General features: G+C 38.0%; 1 pseudogene; it reads right to left on the minus strand.

Moving 5' to 3' along the window:
• Positions 1-242: 242 nt before the first annotated feature.
• LOC101601289 lies at positions 243-2,950 on the minus strand (annotated as a pseudogene).
• Between the last annotated feature and the right edge of the window lie 680 nt (positions 2,951-3,630).

The raw sequence follows: 3,630 nt of genomic DNA on the forward strand, positions 1-3,630 counted from the left end.
TGGTGTTGATTCTTGTTTAGACAGGAAGAGATAAAAATGAATTTAGAGCAAAAAAGAGGAAATTCTTTTCCTGTTGTATTCTCAACAGGGAATTTCCCCCAAAATAAGTTGAGAACCACGATATTGAGAAAAAGGACTACTTAGCATGAGGAAGTTGTGGGGAGAAAATACTGCAACTTGCTCCCAGGAACTGGAGAAAAATAAATAAATAAAAGGTTTGAATCCATCATTGTTCTTTTGTATTAGTCATCTTCTCCTTCGTCCTCCTGTCCTTCCTCCCCTTCATCATCATCATCTTTGCTTCATCATTCCCTTATTCATCAATATCTTCCAATCCTTCTTCATCATCACCATAGTCTTCTTCCCCCTTCTTCATTATTCATATCAGGAATCAAGTAGTACTGCCAGGGATTTGGCCAAATATCATCTTTGGTGCCCTCTCCTCACTTGTCTGCACCTGTATCAGAATGGTCTGTAAACCAGGTCAAGAAGCTCTCTGGCTGTTCATGCTGCCTCTTACTTCTGGATTTATTCTGTGTCTATCTTGAGCATTTTGTCAAATTCTTTCCAGATTTCCACTAGATTTGGGTAGACTTTAAAGATGAATTACCACTCTCATTCAGATGAAGTTCTTTGGAGAGGACTTTGTTTTCAGAGTAAGGATTTTTACACTGTGTACATAATTAATAGAAAAAATAGTCTTAGAAATATATGGTGAGGAGAAAACTGTAAAGAGATAACTTATCCCTTTGTTCTGATAAGTTTTTGATCAAATAAAAAAATCTACCTGTAACTTGATTTTATATCTTTAAATTCTGTCACCTCAACTTTGGTCAGGTAATGAAGCACATCTTTGTCTTCCTTCCCCAGCTGTGCAGATACTTGTGGATGGTTGACAAATGTTGTTACCCAAACATTTTGGGATTTTGGCGATCATTTCTGACCTCTTCTGAAAAAATGGCTGGCAAAGTTTGTTATACTTCTGTTCTACTTACAAAATTTCCACCATGGCTTGTGTATGAGACTGTGTATTTCATTTTGTACTCCATCAATATGTTCAATTGTGTGTTGCTGTTCTTCCCCCCCCCGTTTTGTGAGCCCAGAGAGGCCAATGAATCCAACTGTTTGAGGGCAGAGGCTAGTCTGGGTTTTGGGGGTTGAGGCAGAAATGGAGATTGCTGTCTAGGGGCCGTGCCACCAAGAAAGCCCAGAAACAACCAGCCAGCCCTGGGATCCTTTGAGTGCAGTGGAGGGGTATGGGGGGAGGGTGGGAGTTCAGCATAGGCAGGTTTTCCCAAGGAGCTGACATTTTAAAAGTGCCCCCAGTTTTCTTTTGCTTTTTTTTTTTAAAAGCAGATCTCACTCTAGCCCAGGCTGACCTGGAACTCACTCTGTAGTTCAGGCTGGCCTCAAACTCACTGAGGATTCTCCTACCTCAGCTGCCCAAGTGCTGGGAAAAGAGGAGCCACAGGGCCTGGCTCATAAATTACACTTCCATTTCTTATTTGGGAAAGTCCTTTCTTACCCTAATGTTATGAAAAAAAAGAGGCTATTTTTTAAATAATATTTTTCTGGGCATTAAAATAATGTTTTTCATATTGGGTTTTTATATTGTATAAGTTTGAAAAACTGATTTTCTCCCAAATCAATAAGCCAGCTGTCTCAACATCAGTTTCTCATTTTAAATTGTAAAGTCACTGTGTCATAATTGGAGTTCTCATGTATGAAGAACTGTATCTTGATAGAGGCCTTGATCTATTTGTCTATCTATTATACTCTATCTAGTATTCTGGACTTCATAATAAATCACATATTCTGGAAGTGTGAGTCTGCCTTTCCTGTTGTACCTCCTTCTCTTTCTCCTATGCCTCCTCAAATTTTTTCTTGGCTATTCTCCTATTATTATTATCATAATTATTAACTGTTTTTTGAGGTAGTCTCACTGCAGCCCAGGCTGACCTGAAATTCACTATGTAGTCTCAGGCTGGCCTTGGATTCACAGTGATTCTCTTACCTATGCCTCCTGAGTGCTGGGATTAAAGGCATGCACCACTATGTGTGGTTTATTCTTTATTATTAATATAAGAATGAACTTGACAAGTTCAATGAAAAATACCTGCTAGGGTTTTCCTTAAAATTTTTTTGTTTTATGTTTATTTATTTATTTATTTGAAAGTGACAGAGAAAGAGGCAGAGAGAGAGTGAGAGAGAATGGGCACGCCAGGGCCTCCAGCCACTGCAAACGAACTCCAGATGCATGTGCCCCTTGTGCATCTGGCTAACGTGGGTCCTGGGGAATTGAGCCTCAAACCGGGGTCCTTAGGCTTCACAGGCAAGCGCTTAACCACTAAGCCATCTCTCCAGGCCCCTGCTAGGGTTTTTATTGGAATTGCATTACATTTATTTATTGATTTAGAGGAAAGAGATATATTTAAGATGCTAAGTTTACTATTTCTTAATATTGTAAGTATATCTAAGTATTTAGGTTTTCTTTCATGCCTTAATTACCACTTTATAATATCCTTTGTATTTTGTACCATTTTGAACAATACTTTCTTTCAAAGATAGATAGATAGATAGATAGATAGATAGATAGATAGATAGATAGATGGATGGGCAGATAGAGAGACAGAATGGACAACCCAGTGCCTCTAGCCATTGCAAATGAACTCCAGATGCATGTGTCACCTTATGCATCTGGCTTTATGTGGGTACTGGGGAATTGAATCTGAGTCCTTTGGTGGTACGTTGAGAGAAAGCCTAATACTACAAAACCTACACCTTTTGGACTTAGAGCTTGTGCCGCTTATCCTAATGCCTTATTGATTGCTCAACAAAACCTTGTCAATATTAGTAAAGTAGAAAAATCTTATCATGTTCATTGTTATTCTTGTAAGCTTACCAATTGTATTTCCTCAGGTGACACAAAAAAATTTGAGGTAGTGCTCATTGTTAAATGACCTCCTTATGTAATGTTGCCAGTAGAATTAGGTGCTGACCCATGATATGATAATTCTGCTCTTCAAGTGCTAAAAACTTTTAATGCGTTGTTGCGGCCAAAGAGATTTGTCGCTGCTTTGATTCTTGGTATTACAGCTTTAATTTCAATACTCACCACTTTCGCTATTGCTACCACAGCACTGGTTGAAGAAATTCATACAGCTCATTATGTTAATGCTTTAAATATAAACATTACTTCTGCCCTGATGGAACAGGCTGCCATAGATACTAAATTGGAAGCAAAAATAAATATTCTTGAGGAGGTGGTTCTGGCTCTGAGACAAGATCTAGCTAATTTAAAAACTACATTATCTACTAGGTGTCATGCTGGTTTTCAGTCAATTTGTGTTACACCTCTTCCATATAATTCCTCAGAAACATGGGATAAGGTAAAGGCTCATTTACAAGGAGTATGGAAGAATAATAATGTTACTCATGATATAGATCAATTACAAAAAGATATTTCTACCATTAGTCAGTCTCATCTACAAATGGGAGACTTAAAAACTCTAGCTAGGGATTTGGAACAACAAGTTCGTTCTCTTAATCCTCTGGATTGGATTCAATACTTTGTTTTGATTGGCATGCTGCTTTTATTAATACTTTTAGTGGTCTTTCTGTTTCCTATTC

The sequence above is a fragment of the Jaculus jaculus genome, chromosome 11 (genome assembly GCF_020740685.1).
Source record: "Jaculus jaculus isolate mJacJac1 chromosome 11, mJacJac1.mat.Y.cur, whole genome shotgun sequence".
Lineage (NCBI taxonomy): Eukaryota > Metazoa > Chordata > Mammalia > Rodentia > Dipodidae > Jaculus > Jaculus jaculus.